The following is a 24,204-nucleotide window of genomic DNA, read 5'->3' on the forward strand; positions in this document are numbered from 1 at the left end:
TCACAGGAGTGACGTCCCATCACCTTTGTCATATTCTGTTGATTGGAAGCAAGTTCCAGCTCCCACTCATATTCTAGGGAAAGGGATTGTCCACGGCATGAAACCAGCAGATGGGAATCACTGGGGGTGAAGCCTAGGACATACCCTAGGGTGTCCACTGCAGGTACTCAGTGAATAGTAGGTTGAAAGATCCTTTTATAAGCCAATGCTTTGGAATGCAGAACACGTGTTCTAAGGGGAAGAGGGTAATCAATTGTAGCGAAGTTTATAGGTGAGCTGACTAAGTCTATGTCACAAAGTATAGCTAATCTAAAATATCACCATGTGACTTACCTTGTGCTTGGAATAAGATTAGGGTGTATGCAGTAGTAGAGAAAGACTTCTTCACATCTTCTGGGGAATAGGGGACTCCCATCCATCAGCACCTCACCACCCCCACCTCAGCCCTGTTTGGCAAGAGGCCACATCTGCTGCTCCCTTTCCCACACACCTTGAGCAGCCCAGCCCTCTTGTGCTGCCCTCAGCACCTTGCTGCCACACCCACAGAGGCCCGGCCTGGCCCCAAGCTCCCCAGGTGCCCAGACAACCTTTCTTCTGCTTCCCTAATTAAAACCATCCCCCTTAGTAAAGCTCATCTCACTAGGTATTAGACTGAGCACCTGTCTTGACTGCCATCTGATAGATGCTGAGTGTCACTGTGTTTTTCTCCAAAATTCAGAATATCCTGTGGCACCCCTGTGAGCTCACTGCAGTGCTTGGGGGTGCCTCTGTGCGCAGTTTGAGAATTGTCTCTACCTGGTGCGGATTCCACCTGCATGGAGTACTCACTGTTTGCAAGGCCCAGTGTTCAGGGCAGGGGCAGCAAGTAGAGGAAGAAATATGCCGCCAGCTGGCTTGAAAACTGAGCAGGATGAAGGAGAGGCTTAGCAGACCTGCTGGGGGAGGACAGAGAGGGCATACTCAGTCCTGGGTTGGTGCGGAAGGTGGCAGCTTGCCTTAAGACAAAACGTGTCAGCCGTGACACAATGTTTCCTGATAAAGAGTCCTTCTCATTTGTCTGTCACTAGACTTTGGATGAGGTCTTGTTTAATCTGCTGGTTTGTTGTAGAGCGTTTGCTTCCTGTTGGAGGCAACAGTTGTCTAATTATCTTCAGTGAGGACACCGAGGTGTGTTTTTAGATGAGCATGAAGAGAAGGCCTGTAACTATATGTCCCTCCTCAGCACTGCCCCTCAGGCTGGCTGATGGTCCCCTGTGGAGCTGGTGGGGCCCGGGGTGTAGCGCAGCTGTGGGACAGAGAGCACAGGTGGAGGGCACACCCCTACACGGGAGCAAAAGGAATCCACACCCCAGCACTCCAGGAGCCAGTTCACCCTGGAGCCCTGTGTGGCCAGCTCTTGTCACTGACAGCAAGTTTTAACACTTGCATCATTTAGGTGTGACGCGTCTAGGGGAGAAGAACCACATGGGAATGATGAGTAGCAAATCCAGGGCAGTGTTCCTCTTTGACGGAGGAGGGTGGAAGATGAGGTTTAGAGGGGCTGTCAAGGAGGACTCTGTAGTATTAGCAGTGTCCATTTCTTAAAGAAGCTGGGGGGTGGGCTGGTTATAGCATTCTTTCCAACTCCATGTGTTTGTGCAATAGTTTATGATTTTGAACTGGAAGAGTAATACTTTTATAGATTTATGAGAATTAGATATTTTTGTTTGTGTTCATTTGCTATTAAGGAAAACCAGTAATTGAGCAGGAATGCCGGGGACTCCGTCTTTTGTTTATGGAATTTTATAGCCACTGAGGGGAAGGAAAAGCCTGCTGGGGGATATTCCAGGCTCTGTGTGCCCAAACCGACCTGTGCCCACAGCCCTTGCTTTCCCGCGGGGCACAGGGACCCCTTCTCACAGTCTGTGCAGTTGAAAGGTAGCAGTGTCCTAGCCTAGCACTTACTCCAGAGTAAGCATCAGCTAAACCTGCATCTCAAAATGTGATGGCTTCTGGACCCTTCAAAGAATAAAAGGGGAAGGTTAGGAAATATGGGGATATATTTGTATTTATATCTATTATGCAATCCTGAACAGTTTTACATCTATGGGAAGGACTCCATTCTGTAATTAGAACAAAAAAAGCAATCATGTAGATTTGCTCCAATTTCAATTCATTAATTTCTCCAACCTGAAAATAGTCTGGGATTTTTTTTGTAACACTCCATTTTGCCTGAAACAAATTGAACCATGAAACTACTGGTCTGTGAAATGATTGAACAAATTAAAAATGTGTGTAAACAGCCAGATCAAAATTAACAAGAGAGTCTAACAACATAAGCAGAGGTCTGTTAGCAAAGAAGCAAGTCTTTTAAGTCCAGTATAACAGGCATATTTTGTGTTTGCTTTCCCCCCCCTTTTTTAAATGTAATGTATCTTTACCCAGAGTGGTTTCATAACAAGACTTGAGCCAAGAAGGAAACATGAAATTTTGGAGTTTTTTATTTTGTTTTTTTAAGATGAAACTGTTTTCCTTCAGATCAAGAATGATTATATGATGAAGCGTGTGTGATAGTGCTGGTTCCTTCGTAAATTCTGTGGCCAGCCTGTCTTAGGATAAAATACTATGGAAACTAAAACAAGCAATCTGTGGGGCCAAGATCATTGATACTTTTAAGGACCTCCCCCCTCAAAAAAAACTCTCAATATAGATTTTTTAAAACCTAGTGCTCCAGGGGCGCCTGGGTGGCTCAGTTAGTTAAGCGTCTGCCTTCAGCTCAGGTCTTGATCTCAGGGTCCTGGGATCGATCCCCACCTCAGGCTCCCTGCATAGCGGAGAGTATGCTTCTCCTTCTCCCTCTGCCCACCCCCCACCCCCAGTCGTGTTCTCTCTCTCTCTCAAATAAATAAAATCTTAAAAAAAACTAGTGCTCCTATTAACTAGGACTATAATAACACTATAACTATTACTGACTAGATAGTAGAACTACATACACATGTATACTTTTCTTCTAAAAAAACAGGTAGAGGCAGACTCAAGTTTGTGAAAGATGATTAAGGAAAACAGAAAAAGGTCTTGTCATGACGGCTGTGGGCTTGATTCTTGACAAAGTATGTCCTACTGAACCTGTGCTTTCCTGCATCCCTGCTCTTCGCCTAGCCATGCCCATGCCCAGTGCCTCCCTTACACAGAGCCATAGGCCTTCCATGGCCAGAGAGCTTTTTAAAGATGTGGGGAATGAGACCACAGCCGGCCAGCCAGCTTCCTGTATATAGTATCCCTGGTTGGTCTGGCGATCCCTCCAGTTCTGCTTTTTGTCTCTGGGGATGACCTAGTGGATATTCTGTGGCAAAGTGAATCCACACATCCCTAACACTTACTACCATCTGATGGGACTTCCCATTTACTTCTGCCTCAAAAAGAAAAATACAAGAAAAGCATAAATCCATTTAAAAGGTTGGAAAACAAGAAAGTGTACCATCAGCTAACCAAAAAAGGTTGGGAAATTTCTGTAAAATAGAAAGTAGAAAAGACAAGTTGACCAGGAAATGTAGCAGAGATGTTGCAGCCCTGTCAGACACAGCTGAGTGCTGGCTGGTGAGAGCAGCCCCAAGCTGGAGGGCAATCCAGCCAGGAAGGGAACCAGGAGTGGGCGGCTTCAGGCAGCTCTGTCAAGGGAGCAGCGCCTCCCCCTCAGGAGAAAATGAGCGGGAGGAGCTTTGCAACTGGAAGGGATGTCTAGGGCCTCCATGACCCATAGGGAGGGGATACAAGGCATGCATGGTATCCCAGGACGGAAGATGCTTTTCTCATGTGGCTCCTCATGAGACCTGCAGATCACCTACTTGCTGCCTACACACACCCTAAAGAAAAACAGGCTCATCGGTGTATGCATACACAGAGCCTACCCAGAGCCCCTCCTCCCCATCCAGAGGGAGGACAGGGTGGAGACAGATAACACACGAGGAGAGAAAACCCCTGGAAGGGGCCCATTCTTGTCACCTAGTCTTTGGTAGAGTAGATCACCAAGGATCACCTAGTCCTTCTTTCAGAAATGTGAAGAAACTACCTAAGAGCATCAGATATTTGAAGAAAACCAATAATACGAGAAAGATACCAGGATATACTACTGATTTTTAACTAAGACACAAATATGGTGCAGTAGAGAAAGGATAGTCTTTTCAACAAATAGTGTGAGAACAATTGGATATCCATATGCAAAAACAAAACAAACAAAAAATGCTTCATACCCACATGGCTTGTAAACCTAAACAGAAAACCTAAAATTATAAATCTTCTAGGAAAAAAGCAGGATAAAATCTTTGTGACTTGCATTAGGCAAAGATTTCTTAGATCAGCCTCTGAAGCACAATCCATAGAAGAACAAATCAATAAATGGCACTTCATCAAAACTGAAAACATGCTTTTCTGAATCTGTCATTTATATAATGAGAAAGCTAAAAGACAAGCAGGAGAATCTGCTAGAAAACTGTCCTGGGGGCCTCTCAAACACAACTATTACTCTCTATGGGCTGGAAACATGCTGTGTCAGACAGTTCAGCCTCCCAGTGTCCTCCCCCCAGCTTGAACCCCCTCCCCCACCAGGTAGGAGAAAAAGCAGAGTGGCAAACAAGTCCAGCAAAATTGTAGCTTCCTGAAATCTAAAAACTGAGGAGTGCACAGTTGACCCTTGAACAACATGGGGGTTAGGGACACCGACCCTGTTCATTCAGTCAAAAATTTGCTCAATTTTCGACCACCCCAAAACCTAACTACTTATAACCTGCTGTTGACCGGAAGCTTTACCCATAACATACACAGTTGACTAATTCGTATTTTGTATGTTATATGTATTATATACTGTATTCTTATAATTAAGCTAGAGAAAAGAAAATGTTATTAAGCAAATCATAAGGGAAAGACTTTTGCAGTACTATACTGTATTTATCGAAAAAAACCCATAGATAAGTGAACCTGCACAGTTGCAGCTTGCATTGTTCAAGGGTCAACTCTACCTTCCTTGAATGCCAGAAAATACAGAAGTTGAGGGAATTGGGAAGAACAGTGGTTTGAAGCCAAGCAGCATGGGCTGTGTTTCTGTCCTAAGACCTAAGCTTCATAGCTGTAGGCGTGTGATCTAACCTTTGTGCAGGACAGTTATTATGTGTGCAAAGTGGGAAGCACTGTGAAAACTAGGGATAGGGCGGCCGGGTGCCCGACAACCAGGCCTTGCCACTTCCACAGGGGTGTCGAGTGACTAATGGGCCTCCTGCTTTGTTTGCCAGCATGGGACACAATTCCTTCAAATGTAAAAACCACATGCAAGTGTAAGGGTTATTTTTTCATTGTTTCCTATAAAATCTAGCTGATCTTTTTGCTAGAAAAAGTCTAGGCGCTAACATTTTAGAAGGGATTAAATATTCCTGTGCAAGATGGAAAAAATTCAGGAAGGAAGCCAGAAAAACAAATATCCTGAAGAGGCTTAGAGTCAAGAGGTGAGGGTGGAAGAATTTGACACAAAGGAAAAAGAAAAACGCAGAGCTACTGGTGATGTGTTTGTGACAGGAGGTTTTCCCATAGAGGATAAATCTGGACTTTTCAAGGAAAAGCTACATGCGAGGCCTCAGGACAAGAAGAGAAAATGATAGGTCAGAGGAAGCCTGTTGCTCACCACAAGGCTCACCACGATGCCTGAGGGTGGGACCAGAGGACACAAACATGAGGCCTGCACTGCCAAACAGGAAGGATGCTATCACTTTGGCACATACGTGAAAGCAAATCTGCCCACACTTATCAGCCCTTGCAGTCACCCTAAACTTCCCCTGATTCTCCTGAAAATGAAGTGTGATAGAAAAAAGCAGTTATGATATCCTGTGAGTGTTCACACCTTTTCCCTCCCCTGGGAATGTTCCTTCTCTACCAGCTCTGTCCCTAGGCTCGTATGTAATGCTGACTTACGAGGGGGTAGGGGGGCAGACAGCAGGCTTGATTGCCTTCCAGTGGGAAGGGCAGATGAGAAGGGAAGAGCTCTGGGAATGGAGGAGGGGGCAGAGACCAGTGCCAGGGAGGGCTTTTCTGAGGAGGCATGAAGGAAGGAGCCACATCTGGGGGCCTCAGGGAGCTCAGCTCACAGGAAATAACTCGGGCTGCTTCCCTACTGATGTTGGAGCACCTGCAGGAGAGGGACACCAGGTGTTGGTCTATGTTGGAGGTCAAGACTTGTAACTGAAAGGAAAGGGAGATAAATGGCTGCATGGAATGTCAAAGAACATGATTTTGGTTTCTAAATGAGGCTTAAAATGTTGGAGTGTAACAACCAATAGAAAGTACCTCAAAATTCATGAGAAGAATGAACTTCTCAGAAAATTGGCCGGTATAATCCAGAGAACTTTGTAATTTAAGGGAGAAAAACATATGCCCAGATAAAGCCTTAGTCTACATAGAATTAGAAATCACAGATACAACATATTTAGCTGAGAAGGTACCCAGTAACTTACAGGAGAACACAAGAATGATGAGACGTAGGGACTTTCGTAGCCTGGGATATTTCTGAGTTGTTCCCATATAAAGAATAAAATTTATTAGGGCTTTGAATGACACACTGGACCAGATGGACTCCACAAATATATTCAGAGCATTTCATCCTAAAGCAACAGAATATATATTCTTCTAGAGTGCACATGGAACATTCTCCAGAATAGGTCACATACTGGGTCACAAATCAGGTCTCAACCTACACAAAAAGATTGAGATTATACCCTGCATATTTTCAGACCACAATGCTTTCAAACTTGAAGTGAACCATAAGAAAAAAATTTGGAAGGAACACAAATACATGGAGGTTAAAGAGCATCCTACTAAAGAAAGAATGGGTCAACCAGGAAATTAAAGAAAAATTAAAAAATACATGGAAGCAAATGAAAATGAAAACATGACAGTTCAGAACCTTTGGGATGCAGCAAAGGCAGTCCTAAGAGGGAAGTATATAGCAATACAAGCCTTTCTCAAGAAACAAGAAAGGTCTCAAATACACAACCTAACCATACAACTAAAGGAGCTGGAGAAAGAACAGCAAATAAAGCCTAAACCCAGCAGGAGAAGAGAAATAATAAAGATCAGAGCAGAAATCAATGAAATCGAAACCAAAAGAACAGTAGAACAGATCAACAAAACTAGGAGCTGGTTCTTTGAAAGAATAACATTGATAAACCCCTGGTCAGACTTACCAAAAAGAAAGGAGAAAGGACCCAAATAAATCATGAATGAAAGAGGAGAGATCACAACCAACACCGAAGAAATACAAACAATTTTAAGAATATATTATGAGCAACTATAAGCCAGCAAATTAGGCAATCTGGAAGAAATGGATGCATTCCTAGAAACATATAAACTGCCAAAACTGAAACGGGAAGAAATAGAAAACCTGAACAGACTCATCACCAGCAAGGAAATTGAAGCAGTAATCAAAAATCTCCCAACAAGTAAGAGTCCAGGGCCAGATGGCTTCCCAGGGGAATTCTACCAAACAATTAAAGAAGAATTAATACCTATTCTTCTGAAGCTGTTTCAAAAAATAGAAATGGAAGGAAAACTTCCAAATTCTTTCTCTGAGGTCAGCATTACCTTGATCCCAAAACCAGAAAAAGACCCCACCAAAAAGGAGAATTACAAACCAATATCCCTGATGAACATGGATGCCAAAATTCTCACCAAGATGTTAGCCAGTAGGATCCAACAGTACATTAAAAGGATTATTCACCATGACCAAGTGGGATTTATTCCCAGACTGCAAGGTTGGTTCAACATCCACAACATCAACATACGTAATGTGATACATATACATTAATAAAAGAAAGGACAAGAACCATATGATTCTCTCATTAGATGCAGAAAAAGCATTTGACAAAATACAGCATCCTTTCTTGATTAAAACTCTCTGCAGTGTAGGGATAGAAGGAACATACCTCAATATCATAAAAGCCATCTATGAAAGACTCACAGCAAATGTCATCCTCAGTGGGGAAAAAACTGAGAGCTTTTCCTCTAAGGTCAGGAACATGGCAGGGATGTCCACTCTCACCACTGTTATTCAATGTAGAACTGGAAGTCCTAGCCTCAGCAATCAGACAACAAAAAGAAATAAAAGGCATTCAAATCAGTAAAGAAGTAATCAAACTTTAACTCTTCACAGACAACATAATATTCTGTGTAGAAAAACCCAAAGGACTCCACCAAAAAATTGCTAGAACTGATACAGGAATTTAGCAAGTTGCAAGATACAAAATCAATGCACAGAAGTCAGTTTTGCATTTCTATACATTAACAGTGAAGCAGAAGAAAGAGAAATCAAGGAAAGAATATTCAATAGAAAAAAGACAGTCTCTTCAATGAATGGTGTTGGGAAAATTGTATAGCCACATGCAGAAGAATGAAACTGGGCCAATTTCTTAACACTATACACAAAAATAGACTCAAAATGGATGAAAGACCTAAATATTGAGACAGGAATCCATCAGAATCCTAGAGAACACAGGCTTCAACCTCTTCGACCTCGGCCACAGCAACTTCTTACTAGACATGTCTCTAAAGGCAAGAGAAACAAAGGCACAAATGAACTATTGGAACTTCATCAAGATAAAAAGCGTTTGCACAGCAAAGGAAAAGTGAACAAAACTAAAAGGCAACTGACAGAATTGGAGAAGGTATTTGCAAATGTCTTATCAGATAAAGGCTAGTATCCAGAATCTATAAGGAACTTATAAAACTCAACACCCAAAAAACAAAAAATCTAGTCAAGAAATGTGCAGAAGATATGAACAGACATTTCTCCAAAGAAGACATGCAAATGGCCAACAGACACATGAAAAAATGCTCAACATCACTTGGCATCAGAGAAATACAGATCAAAGCCACAATGAGATGCCACCTCACACCAGTCAGAATGGCCAAAATTAAAAACTCAGGAAACAACAGATGTTGGTGAGGATGCAGAGAAAGGGGAACCATCTTACACTGTTGGTGGGAATGCAAACTGGTGCAGCCACTCTGGAAAACAGTATGGAGGTTCCTCAAAAAGTTGAAAATAGAGCTATTCTATGACCCAGCAATTGCATTACTGGGTATTTACCCCAAAGATACAAATGCAGTGATCTGAAGGGACACGTGCACCCCAATGTTTAGAGCAGCAATGTCCACAATAGCCAAACAATGGAAAGAGCCCAGATGTCCATTGACAGATGAATGGATAAGAAGATGCAGTATGTATCTACTATGGAATATTACTCAGTCATCAAAAAGAATGGCCATTTGCAATGACATGGTTGGAACTAGAGGGTATTATGCTAAGTGAGATAATTTAGTCAGAGAAAGACAAATACCATATGATCTCACTACTATGTGGAATTTAAGAAACAAAACAGATGAACATAGGGAAAGGGAAGGAAAAATAAAATAAGATGAAAATTGAGAGGGAGGCAAACCATAAGAGATGCTGAACTCTAGGAAACCAACAGGGTTGCTGGAGGGGAGGTGGGTGGGGAGATGGGGTGACTGGGTGATGGGCATTAAGGAGGGCATGTAAAGTAATGAGCACTGGGTGTTAGATGCAACTGATGAATCACTAAATTCTTTTGAAACTAATAAAAAAAAAAGTTATTAAGTGAACCTGAGGTATAATATAACAATAAATCCCTACATGGGTCCTTCCCAGGGCTGAGGGAACAGCCCAGTGATGCCATTATGGAACTGAGTAGGCTTTGGCTCTCTTCCCATCCAGCCATCGTCAGTATGTTGGCTTTCATCATGGTCGCAAGGTGGATGCCATAGCTCCAGGCATCATATCTTCACACATTCTTGTCCAAAGGTAAGGGAGGCTTCTCTTCAGAGTCTCTTTATATTAGGAAGGAAAACCTTGCCCAAAAGTCCCCCAGGAGACTTACCCTCAAGCCCCACTGGGCAGGATTTAGTTACCAGCTCATTCCCTAGCTACCAGGGAGACTAAGAAATAGCGGCTGGCATTGCTGACTTCCAGAGTGAAAGATCTGGAGTAGGGAAGAGGTAGAGTCCAGGCAGGGAGGGAAGGCACTCCAAAGCAGTCAAAGGGAATATATGTTGTTCTGATAGACTAAAGTTTGCGATAAGCTCTGAGTGTCGGGAAAATGCACACAATGGGAGGTGCATGAAAGGAAGATGAACAGTGAAGATGGCGGAAAGGCAATGGAATATGCTGGATGAAGGCATTCAGAAAAATCATGACATGCTTCAGTGATGAAGGTCACAAAGGACAGGTTAAAATTTAATCAGGATAAACTGAAGGTCTTGCATTCTATTTAAAAAAAATCAATCACAAAAGTACAGGCAAAAAAAAAAAAAAATCTGACCAAATGAAGCACACGTAGAACAAGCTGGCCTCTCTCCTTGGCTGCAAGTTCCAATGAGCTAGAGGCTCGGCTGCCAAAGAAGCTTATGTAACCGGAGGCTGCAGGAATAGTGTCCAGAACAAAGGGGCGTGACCCCAAGGCCTCCTGCCCGCGCCCCCCCTCCCCCCAGCCACCTCTCCTGTCCAATCTCAGTCTTGGATTTTTTTTTTTTTTTTGCCACCTTCATCCTTTGGTGTCACACTCTCCCTGCTCAGAAAGCCCCTTTCAGGGACTGCTCAGCAGATGCCTTCCCTTGATGACTATTGGTCAAGTGCTTGCTTCTCCAGCCCCGAGGCCCCAAGGAAAATGGACCACTGCTGCCTTGTTTCCTGACTTAACTCCTAGCACTTACCAGGCCTCAGCACTGCTCGTTTTGCTGCTGGACCCAAGCTCGACTTCGAGGGCTCGGAGGATCCCTGGCATCTGTGACTCTTCGCTGGTCTAGTGGATGAATAAGTGTGCTCTATAGCTGTGCTGTGGCACGCCGAGAGTGGGGTCTCTCAGGCTCCAGGGGGCTGTGAGGACAGACTAGGGGGGAGTCGGCGGGGCTGCTGCAGACCAGTGGTAAGGCCGTTACACCAGTTCCATGACGGAGTCATAGGACGGTGACCAACATGTAGAGTGCAGACCAATCAGAATGGTCAGGAAACGAAGTCAACCACACTTGGGTTTGCAAGGCTCCTGAGCTGTGCACTTCACCAGGTGGGAAGACAGCCTGGCTTCAGGAGATGATCTTGAATTTAGTGTTGTCAGTTTAGTGACATCCAAAGGAAGATGGCAGGTGGGCATTGGTTTTGTGAGTGTTTCGTGAGTTGGGAAGGAAATGTGGGCGGGGAGTCGGGATGGCTGTATGCTCTGCACACAGGTGGCGGCTGCAGCTGGGTATATGCCATCTCGCGGGGAGAGCACTGTCCACGATAGCCTCCAGCCACCTGTGGCTATTTACATTTAAATTCCTTCAGATTAAATCAAATTAAAAATTCAGCGCTTTAGTTGCACTAACCACATCTTAAGTGCTAATAAAACATTCCTGTCATCACAGTGTTATGGCGGATGGTGCTGATCTAAGTGAGGAGAGGCCCTGGAGTTGACCCTTGAGGATTGTTTCCAGAAAAAGGCGGGCATAGGGCAGAGGGAGAGGTGGGAGGGCTGGAGGGCCAGGTGAGGGGTCACATCATAGTCCTGGGCAGCCATGTCGGGAAGGAGTTCGTGGCAAGATGTCCAGTGCAGCTGTGAACGCATCAGATGAAGACGGGAAAACGCCCTTGGATTTAGCACCATGGCAGCTGGGTGACCTTAGAGGGATCTCTTCCAGTGGACTCACTGGCCAGGAGCCACAGTGCGGTGGTTGGGGAGCCAAGAGACACCATTCCATTGACAGGTTTGGCTGGGAGAGGGAGGAGGAAACTGAAATGTCCACGGGGTGGGGGGTGGGGATTTTGTTTGTCTGTTTAATGAGAGAGAGTTGGGTATTTAATAGTCTAAAGAAAATTCAAAGAATTTATTCCCCAGATATACTCACACGTTCATAAGGACACCCTAGTTTAGGGGACTAGTTAATTAATTGTTCCGTCACAAACCCCACAGGCATTCAAAAGAAAAAGAACTTTGTACAATTTCTGATATAGGACTATCTCCAAGATTTATTTTGCAAGATGCAGAACAGGGTGTATTATGCCACCCTTGTATTAAAAACAAGAAGGATATCCAGAGATATCATATGCTGATATTGGGGAGGGGGAACAAAACTTCTGAAAGAATGATCATGAAATTGGTCATGTATTAAGAAATTGCCTCCCAAGATAAGGGGCTGGAGGACAAAAGTGGGAGTGAATCTTTATTCATGGTATTTCTGTAGTGCTTGATTCTTTTAAACTATGCACATGTATTTTAAAAATAAAAATATTTTTCAAAGTCACTAGGAAAGAATTTGGTTGAGAGAGAGAGAGGTTAAATTATAAAGACAGGAGAGGTAACCCACCTCCTGCCTCTCTGGCCAGGACCCCTTGGCCTTTGATTACTCTATTGAGCTCTCCATGAAATCAGGCATATTTTAACATAGTAAGTTTTTGTGATATTCCATGTTAACCATCCCATATTGTCTACTGCTGGATAACAAATTACCCCCAAACAATAAACATTGGCTCTCTCACAGTTTCTGCGAGTCTGCACATGGCTTAGCAGGGCACCTCTTATGTTGGGTAGAGCTACATGCATCTCAGGGCTGGACGGGCTCAGGCCCGTGGCTGGGAGCCTCAGGGCCCAGACAGTTCCTCACCATGGGCCTCTCCATGTGTGCGGGCCACTCACAACAGGGCAGCCAGCTGCCATCCGAGCCAGCGCATGAGAGGGAGCACCTGAGCCAGAAGCCACAGCCTCTTTGTAGCCTAAGCTCCAAAGTGACATTCCCTCACATTTGTGTCCTGTTGTTGAGAAGCGAGTCATTAGGTCCAGCCCACACTAGGAGAGAGGGTTCCACGAAGGAGTCATACCAGCGACAGGGACACCGAGGGCCAGTTAGAGAATGCCCACCACATATCCCCAGACTAAGCTCAATTGAACGCTTCTTTATATGGTAATGTTCTATTCCAATTCATCAAAATATCTTTTGCATCCTGAATAAAAGGGAACTCATGCATTCATCGCTGTAACCTCTTCCATAACCTTATATCCTCAGAATAACCAGCTGCTGTTTTATCATCCTGCAATACTACTTGGGGGGCTCCCATCTGTTTTTGATACTTCCTGAATTCTATCAGTTTGATAAAATTTGGCAAGTTTGATAAAACAGGAAAGTGGCCATCACTTCACCCTTCAAAATCACTTAGGGAACAGAACATTCTCCAGTATCATGTAAGAACCAGGCCTTGATTTTAGGAAATATACACTGATGTGTTTAGGGGCCAAGGGGCTTGTGGTCTGCAACTTACTCTCAAATGGTTCAGAAAAAAAATAACAATAGAGAATAGTGAAGCAAATAGGGCACAATGAAAGCAGAGTAAGAGTATTTCTGACTCCTTAATACTGTGCGTGCAATTTTTCTGTAAGTTTGAAATATCAAAATTAAAAGTTTGAAAAACAGTTCTCAGACCCATCCCCAGACGTGCTAAATGAGAATTGCGAATGGGACCTGGGAAACTTGTTTTATGAAAGATCCTCAGACACATTCTGGTTGTCAATCATCAAGACTTAGAACCAACTACATAAAAGTCTGTCTCCTTTTTTTTGTTTTTGTTTTTTAAAGATTTTATTTATTTATTTGATAGAGAGATAGAGAACACAAGTAGGCAGAGGGAGAGGGAGAAGCAGACTCCCTGCTGGGCAAGGAGCCCGATGCGGGGCTCGATCCCAGGACCCTGGGATCATGACCTGAGCGGAAGGCAGACGCTTAACAACTGAGCCACCCAGGTGCCCCAGTCTGTCTCATTCTTAAAGCTGCCTGCGTAGAGCATCTGAAATTACCAGTTGGACTTTGCTTCTTTGGGTAACCGAGGTAGTCCCATGGTCCATTCCCTAACACCGCCCTTGGCTCTCCTCCAGCTATAGAACTGGCCCCTTGGAGGGATGGGATTTGGTGGCAAAGGGGGAGTCTGATTGTGCAGCCCAAGGAAAAAGGGAGACTCCCAGGATGTGTCTGTGGTCACTGTAAAGGGCAGAAAGAGCACTGTAAAGGTCTCAGCACAGAACGGGGCAGAAGCCCTTCCCAGCCTGGCTCTTTTGGTTCCCCACAATCCTGTGCCACACCTCAGAGCTCTGGATCACCGCGGTGACCAACCCTGCCCTCAGGAGCCCACTCTGCCTCAGGGAGGCCAGCGGGCTGACAGCATCCTGCCAGCTCTTACATCAGGGTCCTCTGCTTGCGGGTGCATGTGAGGCCTGCCTGTCCTGGCTGCGGCCGGCTAGAGAAGCTTCTGGAAGTGCGCCTGCCGCGCCGTGTCTTCAAGGCACAGTGGGCATGCACAGGTTTAGGTGAGACCGTGGGACTAGAGGCTGCTGCCAGGTCGGTTTGCTGGGGAGGTCAGGAGAGAACCGCATCCCTCAGAGCCCCCAAAGCAGGGTAGAAGGCCTGGGAAGGGGGCTGGAGCCGGGGTCTGAGAGGTGGGCTCGAGGTCCCATTGAGGTGTATCCACCTGGGAGCCAGAAACCCTGGAGTGTCCAGTGCGCTCCCAGGGCCTGCAGCTTCTTCGCAGCACTGGGGTGGTCAGCTGGGGTCACAGTGATCTACCAGAGGTGGGGTCGGCGGGACACGCTGCCCTGACCACAGCATGCCCCGGAGGGCAGGGACCCAAGAACTGTGGGCGGCGCTCCCTTCTCCGGCCGTGGTTGAGGGTGGTGAGCCTTTGCACCTGAGGGGGGCTGTGCTTGGAAATTACTGTCCTCTCACTGTGTGGCGCCCTTGCAGCTCTGACTCACCCCGTTTTGTTTCCTTCCATTTCTGCCTCCTGCGAGTCTTCCTCTCGCGGTTAGCCCTCACTTCCTGCTGACCTGGCACAGGCCCGGTGCGTGCCTTTTCGAGCACCCCAGGGGAGTCTTGATCTTGGTGCCAGTGCCTTCCTGAAGGGTGGGGGGCTAGGTCGGCCAGCTGCTGTTGCTAACCACTATGGGTGTCTTACTCTTCCCTCCCAGTGGTTTTCAGGCCCTTTCCGGTAAGCCCACAGACGTAAGGGCTTTTACCCATGCTCTTTGCCACACACACTTACCCAGAGTGCTCGGGTCAAAGGGCAGAAAATGTACAGTATATACCCACAGCCTGGTGCAACTCTATATGATTCTTGATTTGGTGCAAGCTGGGTTTTTGGCTTGTCCAAAACAACTTACAGAAACACTGATTTGCTTCCCCCTCCTAGACCCCTGTGAACAAACTGTGCATCAGCTGCAGGCTTTGCTAGTTGACACAGAATCACTCCACTAAAACCAGGCCGTGGGCTCCTAAAACATGTATTCCATGTCCTCTTAACAAAATGACCTGCAGATCATTCAGGGTAAGAGGCAAAAATCATCTGTATTTTACTACTTTTACCAGGGGCTCCCATCAGCAAATGGCTTAGCTGTTCTTGGCTTCACACAGGGAAACAGCAGTAATGGTAGAAGAGGAACTAAATATTTAAAAGCATGTTTAATTCAACACCTATTAGGTGGATCAGCTCGTGTTTCTAAATAGCCAAGCAAGGAGGCAGAGTTCTGACACTCTATATACTGGGACTTGCTTAGAAAGCTGTGTCTGCAGCCACGTGGCTTAAGCAGGATTGTGCTGGCTGACAGCTTAACCCACACTGTGACTGTGATCTCTTCCAGAGGTTGCACTAAAAACACCACTGATCACACGGGCTAGACTCCATCTTTCTAGAACTTTCCAGATTCTGGAAAGTGTGTGATGGAAACAGACGGGAGCCACTGATGCTCTCCCAGCATGAAATACAGACACGTTTTGAGACCTGGAAGCAGTGAGTGGAACCAGATGGAGTTGGAAAGAAGTATTTGGTACTAGCCTTCTTTCCTGCAGTGATTTTTAGGAGCCTCACTGAAGTGCCCTTTTGCCACTTCTCCCCCTATTTTGCATGCTCTTCTGAATGTGATACGCAGATATAGAACTGCAATGTTTTAGTCCTAGCTTTTATTCTTTCTGAATTTGTAAACTTTTTTTTTTTTTTTTAACCAGAGAACACCTGCATTTGGTAATATTGGCTTCACCCAAAGAACCAAGAACATCTTCTAAGTTGATTTGTGCATTGTGTGTTTAAGGCCTAAGAACAATCAGAACTTTTGTACGTCCATTAGATGGACAAAGAGAACCTGTGGTACTGCATATAAAATAATAAAGTAGCTGTTATTCTACTTCTGTTGTTTTGGAGAGAACCCAAAAGGGCCTTTGGAATATGGTCAAAAGCAGGGATAAGCCCATGCATTTGTTCACGCTGCCTTTCAGAGCCTCCCCTGACACCTGGGAGCACTGCTGTTCAAGGCCTAGAGGGGCACGTGTATCATGCACTGAGTGGCTAACCCAGGATTGGTTCCATAATTAATTTCAGTGAAACTCTGTAATCATTGCAATTTGGAAAACCCCATCTCGGCTCATGTAACAGCAACACATACCAGGCCATGTCTCCCCCGAAGCACGCGCACACTCGGGAGAAACCTGATGTGGTCTGACTAGACGGTATGTGGGGTATCAGCCATGAATGCTCCCATTTCTTCTTCATCCAGACTCTGGGTTCTGGTCACACTAGGGTCTTAGATTTCTTTGGTCTCTAAGGCACATGTTTGCAAAAAAAGTCCTTTCTTCCTCACAGAAGTGATGAATTTCATGCCTATATTAGACTATAGACATGAATTTTTTTTGTTATGTTAGTCACCATACGTTACATCATTAGTGTTTGATGTAATGTTCCATGATTCATTGTTTGCGTATAACACCCAGTGCTCCATGCAGAACGTGCCCTCTTTAATACCCATCACCAGGCTAACCCATCCTCCCACCCCCTCCCTTCTAGAACCCTCAGTTTGTTTCTCAGAGTCCATTGTCTCTCATGGTTCTATAGACGTGAACTTTTAAAAAGTCATCTAGCCTACTACTAACTCCACCTGTTAGAAAGTCTGACCTGGACCCCTCCCCCTGGAGGAAAGTTAATGGAAAGATAGTCCCTTGGACAGAGGTGGTTTGGTGCTATGGATGGTTTCAATGACACCAACTAGGACAGCATTGTGTCACTCCAGTTCTAGACTCCGGGAAGCACTAGACAGCCTAAATGTGCTCAAGACCCTGTGACACAACAGTGAGGTGTATTCCGTGACGTTCCCGTCACCCTAAATTCGGCCGCAGTGTTGGTTACGGTCGCTGCCCCTCACCCAGAGGGGATATAAGGTGATGGCAAGGAAAGTGAAATAAAAGATGTATGTAAAAAGCAGGAATTTGTCTGTTTAATGAGGCTCATAGATGGGGATGAGTAGGCATTAGCTGCTCTGAGGGAAGGGATGTCCGGTGAATGAAGGCTAGAGCCCCTGCCCTCCACTGACGGTGTTTTTGTTGCAGAAGAAAATCAGGTGTGATCAAGTAGACCATCCCTGGCTCCGGCTTTGCCCAGGCTCCTCCGAAGGGGCGCCGATGGTGGCAGTCCTGCTGGCTCGCTGTGCGGGCACCCAGGGCAGCCGTTATTACCCGCTGGGGATGGGGCCCTGCCCACCCCCCCGGGGTGAAAGGAACATGCCAATCTCTTAGGCAATGGAGGCAATGTGGACTTGTCAAAATCCCAGTCAATGTTATAACTATTGGTTTGGTTTTAGTTATGTTATTGATTGTGAAGTATTAGATTAACCAAACATAGAGATGTCCATGTTTATCAAAGAGCCATACAGTATTTAGATAGGGAGAAACAACCTCACTGCCCTGGGAAGATCCTAAAGGTGGTGGGAGAAGATCCTAAAGACGTGTGCTCTCTCCGTGGCCTGAAGTTGGGCCTGCGTTTTACAAGCATCTTTCTGGTCTTTGGTGAGGGGTGAGGTGTCCAGAGGCTGGAACCACTCTGCAGCGGACAGGAGCCCTTTCCGTGCCTGCACCACCAGCCCCCACCCCGACCCTCACGGCAGGCACACAGAAGGGGTGCAGGTGCCTCTCGGGGCAGAGATGCAGCTCGCCCTGTGCGGCCATTCCCATTCATCCTGCTGTCTCTCTCCTAGTTAGTAGTGATGGATTGTTTTCTTCGATTACAGGTTATCTCCCCTTAATATTTAAGAAAAATGTTTATTTAAAATTTTAAAAAGTCTTTGGTTGAAACCCTGGTGTGGGCAGTAGGCTGTCTCCCTCACTTAATTCAGTGGAGTGTTTACCTCAGCCCTTTATTTTCTAAACGGTCTGGGCTTCTGCTTCGTGCAGCAGTGAGACCCTGCCCCTCCCACTGGTTGACTCAGGACTCCGACGGGAGGCTGGGCTCGGGGTTCCCTCTGACCGGCGGCCACACCACCCACTCACCCCACAGGCGGGGTCCTGTTAGAGACCTCTGATTTCTGTCGTTGATCAGTGGTGTTTATTTCTGTTCTTTGGGCTCTTAAGCCTTTGTGTATCACCTTGACCCAACCAAACTGCTGAAGTTTCAGTGGCTAGGTCCCTAAATGCCTCCCCAGCCATGACTTTCAGTGAGCGCATGGGGGCGTTTTCTGTGGAGCAGCCGCTGGAGCTTACTGTCCTTTACCCCTCTGGGTGTGTCCTCTGGCCTGTCTACCACTCCATGCACAGCCTGAGCCCTGGGCCCTGGGATGCTCCTACCTATCAACCTAGGACCCACAGATAAAGACAGGGATTGACCAGATCGTCATCGGCCTTGGCTGGTCACTCACCTCTCTGGGTCTCATCTCCTGAGGGCCCCTAGTGACCTGTATGGAAGCTTATGCAGTGAGAGAAGAACACTGCCTCCCTCCTTGTCTCTCAGGGCTTCCAGACAAAGAGGGAGTTACATCCTGAAGGCCCCAGCACATCCTTCCTACAGTCAGATCAAGAGTGGACCAGTTCCTGAGTAGGGGACGCTGCAGACAGTCTTGTCCAGGAAGTGCCTCCTACAGATGCTTGGTCATCTGGGTGTTCTGAAGCGCAGGATTGATGTCTCGGTAAAGGAACATCACTGGGTGTTCGGTATCATGGGCTGATGAAAAGCGATCAGATTATCCCCCTCCGTCCCTTCTGATAAACAGCCCAGGACCATATCGTAGCAGATGGAGTGGATGGAGGGCTGCCTCGTGCACTTCGCTCTGCAAACTAGCATCACACCTAGAAACCTAGTTCTTTCAGTGAAAGATGCCATTAGAAAAGGAACTCAATTTGTAAAAGAAATTGTTAAAAGAAATTGAAAAGAAATTTGTCCTGTTTGAGGCAAACTGATCACCACACTTTTTTTTAAAGATTGTATTTATTTATTTATTTATTTATTTATTTATTTATTTATTTGAGAAAGAAAGGGGGGAGGCGGAATAGAGGGGGAGGGCAAGGAAGGGGGAGAGAATCCCAAACAGACTCCTCGCTGAGCTCAGAGCTAACACAGGGCTCCCTCTTACGACGCTGAGGTCATGACCTGAGCCAAAACCCAAGAGTCAGACACTTAACTGACTGAGCGCCCCCAGGTGCCCCATCATACTTTTTTTACATGACTATTTGCCAAAACACAAAATGCTTTTTTCCCCTTTCTCATACAGAATTGGATGGCCCCTTCATCCGACTTCTGTGAGTTGCTAAGTACTCCCGTTCTGTGCCTTCCTCACCCTCCCTGTTATCACCCTCCTTCTTCTGTGGTCAGGATGTGCACAGTGGATGGCCATTCCAGAAGTACTGAGTGTTTTATCTATATATTCTCGTATTTCCTTCTGATTACTCATAGCTTGCTTTTGTTCTTAGGGACCCTGGCTCTTTTTATTTCTAATGACACTTCTATTCCACATATTCCATCTGTATTCTGACCTGACCCCCATGGCGGGCCATGGAGAGGGTGGGGTTAACACCTTCCGCCCAGGCCACTGCTGGGCTGGGCATCCCCCCCACTTTGTGGATGTCCCCAGGGCCCACCGTCCTTCTCTACACTTGGGCCTGGGTGTTTCCAAAATACATCCATTCAGTTCAGCTGCCTTTTAAGCAACATCTGTTACCAGTTTTCTCTCCTCGTCTAACGAAGGACACATCGCTTATTTTAATCTTGGTTGTTCCTGAATAATGTATGACTGCCTGTACTCCTCTTTCGGTGCTTGGTGAATTGCACTTTGTTGCCAGATTTAGGTCCTGGTTCTTTCCGTTTTCCTTGTTGGAGGTGCTCTCCTTAGCGGTTCACCCATCGCTAGCCTTCTTCCCATGTTTGAGCTGTTTGAGCACTTGTGATTTTGCCAACTAACAATCCCACAGCTTTTCCCACATTTTCTGGTTCTTGTGCCCTTCGGAGGCCTTTCCTTTTAAAAAAAGAAAAAAAAAAACAAGCCAAGGATGTCTGTCTTCTTAAAAAATGTAACTCTTAAACTTCTTTCCTGGCATTGTAAGCAACTTTTTAAAATCTTGCTTAAATTTGTGCTTACAGGTCAGGAGAGGGGTTAATGTGGTGGGTTCTAGAGCCAGACTCCCGTGGTTTAGAGACTTAGCAGAAGCAGAAAATCTGAGCCAGGTGGGACGGGACAAAATTGAGGCCTCACCAAGAACCAAAAAGATCTCAGCAAACCCTCTTGAGACAGAAGTGTGAGCCAGCCGACCCTGAATCTCCTGGCACAGGTGGCTGGGGCAGAAAGCTGAGTGATGTATAACAGCGCAAAACCAGAGGCGCATCAGCGGGCTGGGCTCAAACCTCCTGTGCGCTGTGACCTTGGGCAGGCTTCTGAGCCTCCCTGGGTCTCAGTTCTATCTTTAACATGATGACGATATGTTTCTCATAGGGTGGTTCGGAGGAGCAAATGAGTAAATAGCGTTTAGGACAGTATCTGGTATGTATTGTGATATAACTGTTGGTCAGTAAGTTACGCAAAAATAATAGAATGTAACAGACATTAAAAGTTAAATCAATAAAGCAGGAGGGAAAAAGAGGTTGCATATATAAGCACAATTAGAAATGCAGGAAATGGGCAGGTGGGGAGTAAGTTACCAAGAATTACATGAAGCTAGTACAGAGAACATGCATGAAGCATGGGGCTAGCGCTCTGAACACACCTGCCTGTGATCCACAGTCCATGCGGAACCATCTAGATGGAGTGTGCCCATCCCATGCTGAAAGCCCAGGTGCCGGTGAAGAGTCTGCTACATTCATTGCTTAGTGATCTCAGGCGAATTTTGGATAAATGGAAAGGATTGCATTTAGGGGCCCAGAAAAAATACCAGAACCCACTGATGGAATATGGAAGGACAGAGGCCATGAGCAGCCCAGATGAGGGCTTTCTCACTTCCCAAACCCAGCGAGCTCAAACCCAGCGAGGTAGGCCACTCTTTCATCAGTTTCGCTTTGTCTTTGTGTGTGCATTCAGCACTTTTAGCCACCTATAGAACGCCCATAGCTTTGACAAATACATAATTTTAGCAGCCCAGGTTTCAGAGAAAGCTGTGGCTTAATTGAACGTATTTGGCTCCTGATTCCAGAAGCATCAGAATAAGTGCATCTCTGGGCATGGCTGGGAAGCAAGCCTCAGGCTTCTGCGGGTCCCTCACACTCTATAGAAAGGAATTTGCATTCGCAGGCTATCTGTGGAGTTTCCCTTCCAAGAGCCTTTGACTTCTGCTTTTGGAAATTTAGCTCTGAAACCCAATTATGCAGAGAAAGCAAGACCCAAACAATTATTTAAGAAGTAGATTTAAAAAATTTTTTTTATGTTAAACTGACTTTACCCTTCCCGGGGTCAGCTTGTGCAGTTAATAGACTTGTGGCCCCCAGCATGTCACCTGTTGGGTGAGCTGGGCTGGGCCACCAAGTCTTGGAGCCTCTTTGGAGCTGGGTTTTGATCTTGGAGGGTTTTTGTTTCCAGCTGGAATCAAGCTGGTAATCTGGCAACCTTCCGGGTGGCCCTTGACTCTCCACCTCCCTGGCGGTCATTGCAGACCCCCTGAGCCAGAGCCAGAGCCACACTGGGGGGCTTGGGGGGAACCAAAATTCCTGTTCCCACTGAGCCACAGTCCTAAGGGGCCCAGACCTGCATTGCCAGCAAGACAGGTAACTGGGCCTCCGAACGACATCCTGGGCCTTCTCATATAAAGCTCACACTGCAGTATGTTTTCGGGGACCCCATACATGTGACGAACAGATTTATGATCCAGATAGTGATGCTGCCTTCAAGGACATGAGTGTGTCTCATTTACATACCCACGAGAAGGGAGGCTTTCCCAGTTCACTGTAGTCATGCCGAGTTATGGGCTGAACGGGGATCTTGCTGGCTGCCCCCGTGGGCTCCAGGCTGTGGCCCCTCTTCCACCGGGACTGATGGAGCGCTGGCTCCAGCTCGCAGTGCTATGTTGGGGGCCTTGGGGGCAGAGTCACAGCTCCTCTCCAGAGAGTCCACACTAGGTGGGATAGAACACTGAAGCAGGAAAAACCCTCCCATAAACCTTGACAAAAACAGATGGTGTGAGTGGAGTGCAGGAATTACAGTGGAGGGTGATGGTGACAGGCAGCCCCTCTGGGCTGAGTGACCTGGGGTTGAGTCCAAAACCTATGGGAAGCCTCTGTGGTTGCATGTTCTTGTCCCCTGTCTTAAAACCTGGCTTGGCCTGCTTTGGGATGACAACGTCCAGGAGTCTGGGAGGCCGGCACTGGGAGCAGCGGGTGTGCTTGGTCGGGGGGCGGGGGGCGGGCCGGGCCCCACGGCGTACTGAAGACAGAGGAGGGGCACAGAGGCATCCACCATAAGGGCTCAAGTTTTGATCCGAGCAGCCAGGTGGTAGTGGCCCCTGAGATGGGGTGACTGGGAGAGAAACTGGCTGGGGTAAGGATGTGCGACTCAGAGCGCCGTGTGTTTAATGGTCAGCAGACCTCACATTTTGTACGTTTTGTCAAATATTGAGATGAACCAGGCACCCCAGAGAGAGAGGTGGTGTAGGCGGTGCCCTCCAGACGGCCTGAGGGGCCGCTGCCCCTGCACCCTCCTGTCCTTCCCTCACTGATGTGGGGCTTGTCAGAGCCTGAACGCATTGCCAGGCCCAGGGCAGATCTGGAGTGTTTCGTTGTTATATTAGAATATGTCCAAAACACTGCTTGTTTGAGGTAAGCTTTCCTCTAGATATAACAAATAAAAACAGTTTTGAGGCGCCTGGCTGGCTCAGTCAGAAGAGCACGCCACTCCTGATCACTGGGGTTGTGAGTTCGAGCCCCCTGCTGGGGGTAGAGAGTACTAAAAAAAAATGTAAAAAAAAAAGTCTTTGTGAAACGTCCCATTCTTTACTTTCTTTTTCACCTGAACGGCCAGACCCTTGCTTGATTTTGCCCTGATTCTAGCTACATGACCTCAGACAAGTTGCTTAGCCTCAGCCTGGTCAATGAATGACACAGAGAGAGAAGACCTCGCTCGCTTGTGCTAACGAGGGGTGCACGGACACGGCTGTGCACAAGGGAGGCCTCCAGTCCTGCTCCTTCCCGCTCACTCGCTCACTCGAGCTGGAGGAGTGGCTTCCTTCCACCCCACCTGCATGACAGACTCACCCTGGGGGAGCCCAGTTACATCAGAATGGAGGTGGGTAGGGGGCTGGTGATCTTAGCTCTCTGTCATCAGGCCTCCGCACCCGAGGCCAAGGCCGGCATGAGTCGGGGGAGCCGGGTGCTGCAGGTGCCGTTACCCGACTGAACTGGCCCGAGAACCCGGTTCCTGTCTGAGCCCGTGAGGCCAGCAGCCGGCCCCATGGCAGCCACTGAGCTCTGCACGGAGCCAGCTCCTGGCCAGCGAAGCTTCCGGTAAACAGGAAGAGATGAATGCACAGGCTCTTTCGGTCCTTCAGCTAGGAGCTGCCCAAATAGTCTTTCTGTGGGTGGTTGTTGCTTTTGAGGGGAAGGGGTAATGGAGTAGCTGCTAACAGATTTCAAATTGAGCAGTAATGTAATCCATTGGTTGTGATTTCCTGAGTGCTATGAATAGCAAGATCCCAGAGCTGATTGTGGGTTCAGCCAGAGAGAGTCTCTGCTAACAAGCCTGGTGGGGAGAAGGGGCCGTCCCAGATCTGTAGAAAGCACTGCAGGGCTCAGGAAGCATTTCTGAACTTCTCCACAGGAAAAAATGGATCCAATTATGCATCCTTTCTTATGTTGAGCTGTGCATTTGGACAACACACTTGGTGATTAGGTTCCTCTTATAATCATTACTAATAATGAATGAT

At 46.7% G+C, this 24,204-nt stretch overlaps 1 protein-coding gene and 1 long non-coding RNA gene across 5 annotated transcripts in view; both read left to right on the plus strand.

Annotated features, from left to right (window-relative positions):
* Window positions 1-16,903, plus strand: part of LOC145722126 (uncharacterized) — a 40,456-nt gene extending 23,553 nt beyond the window's left edge. The window contains exons 1-2 of the long non-coding RNA XR_014146168.1: window positions 1-14,366; window positions 15,693-16,903. The exon at window positions 1-14,366 is cut by the window's left edge and continues 23,553 nt beyond it. This is a non-coding gene — a long non-coding RNA (uncharacterized LOC145722126). The remainder of the gene's footprint in view (window positions 14,367-15,692) is intronic.
* The window catches only part of ANO10 (anoctamin 10), a 213,303-nt gene that overhangs the window by 185,190 nt on the left and 3,909 nt on the right, over window positions 1-24,204 (plus strand). The window lies entirely within an intron of this gene.

This window comes from Leptonychotes weddellii, chromosome 1, assembly GCF_054177405.1.
Source record: "Leptonychotes weddellii isolate Sample4059 chromosome 1, ASM5417740v2, whole genome shotgun sequence".
In the NCBI taxonomy this organism is placed as follows: domain Eukaryota; kingdom Metazoa; phylum Chordata; class Mammalia; order Carnivora; family Phocidae; genus Leptonychotes; species Leptonychotes weddellii.